At 38.5% G+C, this 11,781-nt stretch overlaps 2 long non-coding RNA genes across 2 annotated transcripts in view; both read right to left on the minus strand.

Moving 5' to 3' along the window:
- Positions 1 to 11,781, minus strand: part of LOC127455731 (uncharacterized) — a 47,873-nt gene that overhangs the window by 33,258 nt on the left and 2,834 nt on the right. The window lies entirely within an intron of this gene.
- LOC127455730 (uncharacterized) lies at positions 204 to 10,749 on the minus strand. The gene is made up of 3 exons (XR_007899733.1): positions 9,131 to 10,749; positions 8,690 to 8,849; positions 204 to 7,077 (listed from the first exon to the last, which is right to left on the minus strand). It is a non-coding gene; the product is annotated as an uncharacterized LOC127455730 (long non-coding RNA).

Here is an 11,781-nt window from a genome sequence, read left to right on the forward strand (position 1 = left end):
TGAATGCTTTACCACCCCACACTGTGTAAATATGTTCAATATTTTAGATATAAGTGTTGAACTGAGTGGCAACACATGACATGCATTTGAAATGTCATTTCTATCAGCTATTACATGGTGAATGCTTCCGTGAAGTAATAATCTTTAAGTGTTCTGTAACAGTTAAAGGACGGGCAAGGAGGAGGCGGGAACCGGCTGACCAATCAACATAAAGTTTAATGTAAAACTAAGCATAAAACAAACATAAACAAACACACACACACACACACACACACACACACACACATTCAGTGTGGCTGCGTGCATCCCTCTCTCTCTTGAACTGGCATCTCCGGCCCCCCTTTATCCCGCTCATCCGCTGATCAGCTGATTTTAGCACCGGCCGTGCACCCTCACGGCCCGGCCACACCCTCCTTCTCGTCACATTCCTCCCCCGCCGGATTCAGGCCGGGGTACCACCGGACTGACTTACTCCCCCACCCCATCTCTGGAGGGGAGACGCTGCTCTTCCAGCTGTTCTGTCAGCCGGTGGTCCAACCAGCTTCCTGGGAACCTGGAGGAGAGACAAGGGGAGGCGTGGGGAGAGGGAAAGGGCAGACGGGAGACACAGAGAGAGAGAGAGAGAGAGAGAGAGAGAAAGGAGAGAGAGAGAAAAACTTGCTCGCTGGTCCATGGACATGCTGTCGCCCGGTCCTCAACCGTTCCTCCACCCATTGGCGGATGACAGCTCGCTCCTCCCTCTACAGACGGCAGCGAGCCCTCCGTCCCCTGGCGGATGGAACCGCTCCTCCCCTTCTCGGCGGACGGTAGCAGTTCCTCCGGCTCTCGGTGGCCGGCAGCGACCCTTCCATCCCCAGACAGACGGCCACGGCTGCTCCTTTGGTGGATGGCAGCGGCAAGAACTCCACGACAGCGCATCCCTCCTCCTTCCCAGGATTTGGCACCACTGTAACAGTATAAGGATGGACAAGGAGGAGGCGGGAACTGGCTGAACAGTCAGCATAAAGTTTAATGTAAAACTTAACATAAAACAAACATAAACAAACACACACACACATGCAGCAAGGCCGCTGCGTCTCTCGCTCTCTCTCTCTCTCTCTCTCTCGAACTGGCTTCTCCGGCCCCCCTTTATCTCGTTCTCCTGCTGATCAACTGATTCAGCATTGGTGCCCGGCCATGCCCTCTTCCTCATCACATGTTCCATTTGGGATGACAATATATACACAACATGGCTGAGTGCATAGTGTATTCTGTAAGTGTATAGTGTATAGTGTATAGTGCGTCATTTGGGACACAGCTTATATTTAGTAAATGTATTAGATATCATAAACTAACAATGAACGGTTTTTGAAAGAATGTATTAATCTTGGTTAATTTTAATTTATAAATATACTATTGTTCATTGTTAGTTCATAATGCATTAACTAATGTTAATGTATACAATTTGTAATGTTAAAAATTTAGTAGTATCTTGAGAAATTAACATCAACCAAGATGAATAAATACTGTAAATGTATTGTTCATTGTTTATTCATGTTAACTATTGTTTTAAACAAATGTTAACATATCCTAATGTCACTAATATATCTATACCTAAAGCAGAGATACTGTTATGCACATTTAAATTCTGAGAGGTCACTGCATGCATCAATTTTCTTCATGAATATGGATGTCTCTCTGCTTGTTATTCAAAAGGACACCCCATATCACTAAGAGATTATTTGCTTAGAGTTTGACAGTTGAATGGTTTAAAGCTTTATTGAACTCCTCACATGGCTGTGTAGGTACTGTTATACCATTAAAGAAAAGCAGGATTTGAGGAAGGATTTGAATGATGGCTGTTGAATAAACTGCTGGAAGAGAAGAGTGTGTGGCTGTATCTCGCTTTCTTTATACTAAACACACTGAAGATTAGTATAATAATAATTAGTATAATATAATTTCAAAAGTAACGTTCAAATTCTTTTAATTCTTGTAAAGTTTCCCTGACCAAAACCCAGTAAGAAGATATTATTAAAGATTTATCCCTGTTTTACCACAAAGTAGGCAAGCCCTTTTCAAAACACACAGGAATAGATAAAGCTACTTATTATAACTCAAAATTGTAGTGGAGGCTGTTTAACAATTAAACATACTCAAGGGTGTAATATGTATTTATATCTCATTTGGTCTGTTTATGATTACATTTGGTTAATTTCGGTATTGTAAATGTGATATGGTTAATCTCCAGATTCAGTTTGTTACCTTTCATGAATGCCAATTAAAGCAGACTAATATGGGTTTTAGCTTTATGGGGGTTAATCCGTTTTGTCTCTCGATTTGAAAAGATCCATTATTATGATTTTTAAAAAGTGGATCGCCTTTCCCTTCTCAGTTCCATCTCTGGGCCTAATGGCCCTGTTGCTAGGCAATAGTGGCTATCTCTGAGGTGACGTGATCTCCCGTGGGCCTGGTTCTCACTCATCACCTTCCACATAAATACAAGCGCGCACATACACACATTGACACTGATAGGCGAAGACATACAAAGACATACACATTCACAAAGAGAGAGTAAAGGAGACAGAGAAAGAGAGCAGGCAAAAATAAAAAGGTGAAAATAGATAGAGAGAGAGTGAGTGAGTTAAACACGTTCACACTATCATATTGCTTCCTCTAGCCTTAGTGCCCTTATCTCTAGGTGCCTGTTCTTACTCAGTCATTGCATTGCTGAGAGGGGCTTCCACAGATAGGCTTGGCCGAAGTGACTGCAGTGGCCCTGATATGCCACAGGCCCTGGAGGACAGGCAGATGGCTGTAATGAGGAAGCCGTTGGAGCAAGGGCACACATCTGGCTATCACCCACTCTACTCTCCTCTTTTTCCCTCTCCAGAGCTGTGAACAGAATACTCTAGGCTTTCATCAGCCAGAAATTAGCTGAGACATGATGTGAGGAAACTTTATCACAGGTAGTTTGGAGCAGCAGGCACTTCACACAGGTTTCAGACTTCAAATTTCAATGACATTTTTTAGGATTCAGCAGAGATAGTGAGACTAATTGTGTCAGGGAGTAACTAACTAAAAGTAGAAACACTACTAACTTAAGCATGACAGTAGCTCAGCTGTTTTCAAAATACTGTAGCTTTTCCAGTAACAAGCTATGTTTTTTAAAAAGTAGCAGTGTAACACGGTAAAATGCTACATGTCACTTTCAGCATACTCTCGTGACAACTCGTAATAATTTGTACGAGATGGTGACATAGTAAGATATCATACGACTTGGCTTGTTAGAAAAGGTATGACTTTTATAGAGACCAACCAATAAACAAACAGAATTTCAAATCGATACAATACAGGCATCAAATTTTAGCTAGCCTCATATCCAACACAATATTTTAAGAAAGGAAAGTCAGTTCTTACTCATTCCATATTTATTTGTGCAATACAAATGACTCATTTATGTCAGTTCCCTCATCTCTTCCCAAAAACCTGATAGTACACACGTTATTTTTTTTTGTTTTAAATGGGTAGGTTTAGGTTTAGGTTAGGGGTTAAACTTATGAAAATTGTAATAACATTAGGCCTCATTCATGAAACACAAGCAGAACTAATTTTGGTGTAAATCATTCATAAAGCCGTTCTGACATGAATTCTTGTTTCATGAAACTTTTCGTATTTTCAAAACATTAGTTGGTACGAACAAAATTCACACCTGCTCCCAACTACGTGTAAATTGTGCGTAAGACATCCGAATGTGTTGTGTTCTTTCAGGCAAACTGCCATGACTACGTTTTGATAGAAGTGAAATTAAAAATTGTATGAAAAAATTACATTAAATTAGTGAAATTTACCTTAAAAAAATAACATAAATTAGTAAAAAAAGAGGTTTTCAGTTGATAACATATGGTCAATGCTAATGCTGTTAATCCATAAATAAACACATCACGGGCAGGTGCGTACCCAATACTATGGGCAAAAAATAGAAAAAGCCAGCTCATTGTCATATAGCTTGCAAATCTGTAGTATTTTACAGCGTTTCGGTCAAAGATCTTCTTCAGGCATTCTATTAATGTCACTGAAGATTCTACCAGTTGCAAGTATATCACTGTTACCATCATAATGTATCCGAGAAGTTTCACAAATGATGCTGGAGATGTGCTGCGAACTGAACCGGAGAAGGTTAATGGAGGTGGACATCCTCCTCCCGGCATAAACTGATCATTTTTACACTCATTTCAAATCATTTTTATTGACTTAAACTGTTGGATTCACAAAAGAGCATCATATGACAGAAAAAACATGCAATGACAGTAAGTCCTAACTTTCTTTGAGACTCTATTGTGCTTGCTAAATCAAAATTGTACGATATGAATGCATTTAATTCATAAAAACGATTTCATTACTGTTCCCAAGGGAATAGATTCCAGGGGGGAATTCCCCAATATTTATACCATGATCAATGGAAACAGTTCAAATCAATGTTCAAGCCAAATCTACGCCCTTGACTGTTCCCCACAGATGTTAACAGCATTTACTGGTGAGTCTTGTGCCTTCCTTGTATGGCTTTTACATGGGTGTGGATTATGATAATTGTGAATGAACGTGCATACGACCCCCTCTTTACGAATGTTTGTTATTCACTAACATACATACGTTTCACTAACAAATTTGGGGGTATGAAGCGTTTGTGAATCCAGCGGAAAGTTTTCGGGAAGGTCAATTTCACTCCGAATTTACTCATATATTTACGAAAGTTTCATAAATGATGCCCATTCATTGGTTGAATCTGTATGATTTCTTATGATTTCGTCATCTTGTAATATTACGACATGCGCACGCTGCTTCACAGCCAAACGAACTAAGGCAATCATGAGCCATGCAGTCCTCTCTCTCATAATACTTGTAGTGTTGGAAAGTTTGATTCAACCTGGTGAATCGGTTTGTATAACTGTTTCATTCAAAATATAATTCACAGATTTTAATTGAATCAAAAAACAGTTCACCCATTCTGTGCAGAAGTTTGCAGGAAATTGTAGGTCTTTGTAAAGTGAAATATTTCGTTAAATGCTGCAGATGTTTTCGATTAGTGTGTAATCTAGTTTTTTGTTGTTGCATTTATTGACTTTTTCTGTTCAAGTTCAATGCTGTCATCCTATTTGAAATTGTTTGTTCCTTCAAAATCACCGTTGATATTATAAGTTATGTCATTGAATAGTTTTATATTTAAAAATATATCACCCCCTTAATTAGCTTCAGTGTTGTTTGCTACATTTTTCTGGTTACTAGTAGTTTAGCTAGCTACTTTTTCAAAAGGATAACTTGACTGCAGTTTAACTACTTTAAATTATGAGTAACTTGTAGCTTGGAAAGCTAAAAAAGTAGCTTCCGCAACACTTTAGGTTAGTAACTGCTGAGGTAAGCTAACAGGAACCTTAGCATGTGTCTCTTTATATTGGTCTTGGATCAGAGTATTTTTGGATATGCAATATCATTAATAAACGCTGACCAGAAGACAAATGTCATTTCACAGAGATGTTATTTTAGTCAAATTCAAGTGCGTACTGTATGCCAGTGTTCTAAGAGGAATGTTTAAGACAAATAACAGTGAATGATAGTTTCAGGGCCTAAGCCAGTTCCACTTCTGCCATAGGGCCAACGAAGATTGAGTGCATGTACAAACTGCATGAAACAGAGCCCCCATTCACTGTTTAGCAGGACATGACAGGCTGTGTCTGCTGAACATGGCTGTGCAAACACACACGCTCACACCAGAAAATGTCCATTTGGTTTTCAGCAAAGCCAGTAAAGTCCCCATCAGCAGGTTGTTTATCTGATCTTGGTTCAGAGGCCCCACACAGCCCTTACTGTGGACCTTCTCCCTACCGATGATGAGAGACATGTGCCTGGATCCTGTGTCCATCCTCAGAGTAGGCTAATCCATCTATCATGTCCACAGCTGATCACCTCCTGTGTTTGGCCTCTCATGTCACCACTGCTTTGTACATTTATCTGAACCATACCGTTGGGTTGTGTGGGATCAGAGGGTGTTAAGTATAGCTGGCGATAGGGCATGAACTGTATTGCGTCAAAGACTGTTTAGCCCAAGACTGACCACTTGTATTTAAATGAATGGGAGAAATTGGAACGCCCAATATGGTGGATGTAGAAGAGGAAGTCACGCCTTACAGGTAAAAGAGCCAATCACCTTATAGATTCATACATGTCTGTCAGCTTGAGTACAACTTATGATAAAAATTTTTGGTCAGATTTAACGGCTGATTTGAAATATGTTCTTTGATAGTAATCCTTACCAATTGTTTTGGAGATTTCAGTCTTTCCTCATTCAAGCAGATAAGAGCTGCTTTTTATGCTGCTTGCATCCTAGAAAATAGCTGCCTGAGTGGACTGACTTGCCTTGAAAGACACTTTGTAAAATAATTTGGAACTTAAAGCTAAAGTGTGTAATTAAGTTTGTAATAAAAATTGTTTTCAAACAGATTTCAGAAAACTCCCCCGTCTTCCATTGGTTTTATAAACAGATAGTCCTGCCCTTAACTCAAGCCATTGGTTTAGCCAGTGTTGCTACAGTGGGCTGGACAGGCCACAGAGTGCCACAGAGCCACTATGTTAAACTTTTGGGTGAATCATCTGAGATATCAACAATGTCTCAAACTGTGCTCAGATTGACAAGATACCAAAGTCTGAAATTAAAAGTCAGATATTTTAATATAAACTCAAACATGTCTCCCAAAATTCTTCCATGACCAAAATATCTGAGCTATAGTGCCCAAATCAATTATTATAGCTTGATGCTCTTACTGTGTCAATACTATTTTGTTCTAAGAAAATTTCATTTGTCACTTAGTTTGATTTTTGTTATCTAATGCAATGAAATAGAGGGGGTCTGACAGAAGCCTGGCACCCCATGTACCCTGGTTGGACAACACTCCACTCATGCTGTTTTGGAAGCGTCAAACTATATTGGTTCAATTGTCCTGATGTCAAATGCGAAGAGCACCATGGGAAAAGTATTGCACCAACTTCTCTAGGAGCGGGAATGTTCCATGTTTGTGTGTTCCATGTGTGACAGTGTTTCATCTAAACAGAAAATGACAGAGAAAAGAGGGTGAGAAAGAGAAATTAGTGTATATGTCAGCTCTTGTTGACCACCCTGATTAAGATTGAGAATGTTGTGATTAGAACAGATCACACTTTTGGTGCAGATGGCTTTTTTGCCTTTTCCATCATGGCCACATAGCCAGAGGCTTAGTAGCTAAACACAACCGTCTACATGCAGCATGATACACAAATATGCACTACGTTCACAAACTGTATCTAACACAAACATATTATAAACAATGCACATATTTCAGTCAGATGCATGTGCAGACAAAATATCTCATATTTTTTGCCCTAAGACAACAGGCTCTGGGTAACATTTGCTTCACAGCTGTATGGGCACATCTGGGATGGCAGGAAACTCAGCGGCTGTCAGTGTGACGCGCAACAAATGTTTTCCGAGCACTTCAGATGATGAGCTAACCCCCCCACCCCATCGCCTCTCTTGCACCCCAACAAAATTTATGTCCAGCAACAAGTGGTTCTCATTAACCATGTCATCTTCCTAACAAATTGCTGCATTGCTCTCTCGCAGCTGGGGCTGAGCTTATGGGGACTTATTATGTTATTTACCCCATGTTGTGCATAATGTTTGGCTGAATTAGAATAGGTTTAACCATTTCTAAGGGTTTTTTTCCTTCTACTTTATTGTCTGGTTACTGTTCTGTGCTATGAGAACTGGCATATTTTTATATAATGTGTGCCAACCTATAGTGGTGTCCAAAAGTCTGAGACCACATTGAAAATCTGGCTTATTTTCATTTAAACCTGAAAATAAACAGAAAGGTTTTAGGATTTTAAAGAATTTAAAACAAAGAAAAGTGATGACGTAAAATGAAGGAAAAATATTTAAGATTCTGCACTATTTCTAAGTTACTAATGGAAAGTAAGCAAATTTGTAACATCGACTGTGTTGTCTCAACAAAAACAAAATGTACATTTACAAAAGGTCAAATTTCCTTGCTTCTACAGTATTAAAGCAAAAAAGTTGCTCTTTGGAGCATTTACATCAATAATAAAGTTTTACACAAACTTGCATGATCCATGGTAGCTCGAGTACATGCTGTCATTAAAGCAAAAGAGGGACTTTTGGACCCCACTGTACATTGTTACTGAAATTTTCTTTAAAAGTTAAAATAAACTTAAAATAAAATAAAAACATTATTAAACAATACTTCTAGGATTAAAATGTGTTTAAAAAGATGGGACACAGAAGAACTCAAGGTTGCACAGTTTGCTTCTCCAGTAATTAACTTGTGACTGAACTTCTAAATTGAAGATGAGCTGTTTTACCACATATAAGAAAATAATAATTCCACACATTTCTGTCTGTATCTGGAATTTAATATTATTTCCTCTACTTGCCTTTTAAAAGCAATTATGAGTCTGTCATTATTTTGCATTCTTCAAAAGTGAAGTGAAATGTTGAAAATATCAAAAAGAGAATGTGCAGTTTTATATACCTAATAGGTGAGGTCTGACATAAAGCATCTGTCTGACTGAGGGTCCAGTCAGCCTTACAGGGAAAATAACCATGAAGGGGGTGGGGGTGGGGGGGTGGAGGAGTTGGGGAGAGATCAGAAATACACACCTTTATGGAGAGGGGTTTTTGTTTCCAAAGCCACCCTGCATTAACGGCTTTCATCTGGTTTTTCTTGGCAGCCAAGAACTAAGACTTATCCAGCAGTAATTAGGGTATAAATTGTTCCTCAGACAGAAGAAATGAACTGACGGCACCTGGCCTAACACAGCTGTTTTGCACATAGCACATGAAGATCAATAGACATCCAATTGTTCATCAACCTGAAAAAGACACTTAAGAGCAAATAGAACATGCAACTCTGATAGAATGAAGGAATGGCCATGTCAGAAAAAGGTGAAAGAAAGAATATGGTCCTCAGTACGTTTTTTGCAAAGGTGTTACAAAAGTGACCCACAGTCAGAGATGGACTGGCCATAGAGAAATGGGACTTTTTTCCAATTTATTTGCAGTATAAATATACAATGATTTAAATAGAGTAAAAAATTCTACCTTTGTCACGCAGACCAGTTTAAGACTTCCCATCCCACTTCAACTGTTGTCTGTATCAAATATGAAGATATATTAAACATTTATTTACAATAAGATATATTCACTCACTGAGCACTTTATTAGGAACACTGTGGTCCTAATAAAGTGCCTGATATGGTCTTCTGCTGTTGTAGCCCATCCGCCTCAAGGTTCAATGTTGTGCATTCTGAGATGCTATTCTGCTCACTACAATTGTGGTGGTTGAATCAAATGAGTGGTTATCTGAGTTACTGTAACCTTTTTGTCAGCTTGAACCAGTCTGGCCATTCTCTGTTCACCTCTCTCATCAACAAGGCATTTCTGTCCGCAGAACTGCAGCTCACTGTATGTTTTTTGGCACCATTCTTTGTAAACGCTACAGAAATACTCAAACCAATCCATCTGGCACCAACAATCATGCCATGGTTGAAATCACTGAGATCAATTTTTTTACTTAAAGACCAACACACTATCATGGAGAAATCGTACGGATTCATACGAGTTGGCTAAATCGTATGATATTGTATGAGTTTTACAACAGCCAATCAGGAGATTCTCCCTCATCTCCTTCTAAAACGTGACATTTACTTTCTTCCGTCCTACATATACTCTTTCTGCTTCAAATAATGCTTTAAGACTCTACTCTGTGGCTAGGTTAAGATATGGGGTTTGGGTAAGGGCATAAAATTAAGAAGTACAGTATGTACACAACATCTGACATGCAAAACTTTCACTTACTTCTGCATTACACATCCGGGAATTTGCATGTCTACAATTCATACGAATTCATACGAACGGACTCATAGGATTTAATACAAATTAGCCATCTCGTACGAATTCCAAAGACTTCTAATGAGATCGGGTTGTAAAAGACATTAAAGTATTAACGGAACAGTTCACCCCCAAAATTTTTTTTTTTAATTTACTCATAATACTATCACCCTCCTGATGTCTTTCCAAACCTGAATGACCTTTTTTTTTATTATGCAGAATAAAAGTAGCCCATATGACTCGTGTGTCATTTTCCAAATCATAAGAATGAAGGCATAAATGAAGGGATCCTTCATAAATTCACAGTATGCCCACCTCTTCAGACACTACTGCACCACTGCTGAATGGGTCTTTGAACCCAGAACAGATAAGCAAGGCTTTAGACTCACCACAATTTGTTTAGATGAGACTACCACACAAAGTTACGGTCATCTTTTTACCATTAATCAAACACAGACTTCGGCAAACAAGTTAGACAGTGCCATTGGCTAGGATTTGGAAGCAAGCTGAGACCATTTAAATCTAAGCCTGCAGACAAAATAGATAAAGACTTTCCCTGTTTAAATCCACTTGTTACAGTGGTATTGTTTGATGTCCCTTCTCTGCACCAGTGGATTAGCTCTGTGAGCATGTCACCTCAGCAGGGCATCTAATATACAACTGAATATAACATACAACCTTCACCAATGGCACGTTTCATGAGGTGTCCTATGTCATCAACAGAGCATGAAGTAAAAAAAGAAAATGCTGTGGTGGGTGGAGAAAAGTGTTCTCTGTCTATACTGAATATATGGCTAAATGTCCAATATACATGGCATGGCAGATATGCAAATTATGCAAAATACGGATTGGTGACCTTACAAAAGTATACAGATAAATAGAGATAGTAGTGGGAATTCAAATGTGTTTATATTGAATTAATTTACATTTAGTAGACGGTTTTATGCAAAGCGACGTACAAATAAGGAACATAGCAAGCAATTTGTCATACAAAAGTAAACAATATCTGCATTATTGCACTGCCAAGTTCTAAGAGTAGCTGGAGTAGTATAGAAGCTAGTGCAGAAAAAAGTGACAGACAAGAAAAGGTTTTTATTTGTATTATTGTTATTAAATAGTAAGTGCAATAAGTGTGGATTGGTTAAGTACTTGCGGAATAGATGTGTTTTCAGCTGGTTCTTGAATGTTGAGATGGTATCAGCAGATCGTGTTGTGGAGGTTGGAAACTCATTCCACCATAGAGGAACAAAGTGAATTATCGTGAAATGGACTTAATTCAGCTTAATTTAGGTTTATTTTATTATTTTTACATTGCATATTGTTCCAAAGCAGCTTTACAAAAAATATTAAAGAAAATGGAGAATACATATATAAATATATTTAAATGAGCAGTATAGAACAGAAATTGCCCTTTGAAAGCAAAACATACATATGAGCATGAACATGATTTTAACCAGAGTGTTTTTTATGCATTAGTTTACTAGTTAGGTGCCCAGAAAACAAGATTAGTAGGGATGTCATAAAATGTCGATATATCGATTATTGATCGGCAGGTTATTTTATTGATACATTTTTGAGGCATCGATATATTAACATCAGCCAATATTTAAATTAGAAGCCTAATTTGTGTGCTTTCAATTCACTGTCAGTTACCTTCCATTCAATGTAGACTGACATAATAGCTTTTGGAGACCACAAGGAGGTGTAAAATTTACAGAAGCCTGTCGCAACATGAACAAGGGAGATATCACACACACACATTACGAGCTGATGGCAGCCCAAAATTATTACGGTTTTGCAATTCTTCAACAATTAATAAGTGACGTTGATGAGTTTGCAGGTTAGTGTATGAAACTGGTGTA

This window comes from Myxocyprinus asiaticus, chromosome 18 (assembly GCF_019703515.2).
Source record: "Myxocyprinus asiaticus isolate MX2 ecotype Aquarium Trade chromosome 18, UBuf_Myxa_2, whole genome shotgun sequence".
Classification (NCBI taxonomy): domain Eukaryota; kingdom Metazoa; phylum Chordata; class Actinopteri; order Cypriniformes; family Catostomidae; genus Myxocyprinus; species Myxocyprinus asiaticus.